We start from the raw sequence: 546 nt of genomic DNA on the forward strand, positions 1-546 counted from the left end.
CCATCCTCAACATTCATTGGAAAGACTTCATCACCAACATCGAAGTACTCAAGCTGGCAGAATCCGCAAGCATCGAATCCACGCTGCTGAAGACCCAACTGCGCTGGGTGGGTCACGTCTCCAGAATGGAGGACCATCGACTTCCCAAGATTGTGTTATGTGGTGAGCTCTCCACTGGCCACCGAGACAGAGGTACACCAAAGAAGAGGTACAAGGACTGCTTAAAGAAATCTCTTGGTGCCTGCCACATTGACCACCGCCAGTGGGCTGATCTCGCCTCCAACCGTGCATCTTGGCTCCTCACAGTTTGGCGGGCAGTAACCTCCTTTGAAGAAAACTGCAGAGCTCACCTCACTGACAAAACACAAAGGAGGAAAAACCCAACACCCAACCCCAACCAACCAATTTTCCCTTGCAACCGCTGCAACCGTGCCTGCCTGTCCCACATCGGACTTGTTAGTCACCAACGAGCCTGCAGCAGTCGTGGACATTACCCCTCCATAAGTCTTCGTCCGCGAAGCCAAGCCAAAGAAGAGGGGATCTTGC

The sequence above is a fragment of the Narcine bancroftii genome, chromosome 12 (assembly GCF_036971445.1).
Source record: "Narcine bancroftii isolate sNarBan1 chromosome 12, sNarBan1.hap1, whole genome shotgun sequence".
Lineage (NCBI taxonomy): Eukaryota > Metazoa > Chordata > Chondrichthyes > Torpediniformes > Narcinidae > Narcine > Narcine bancroftii.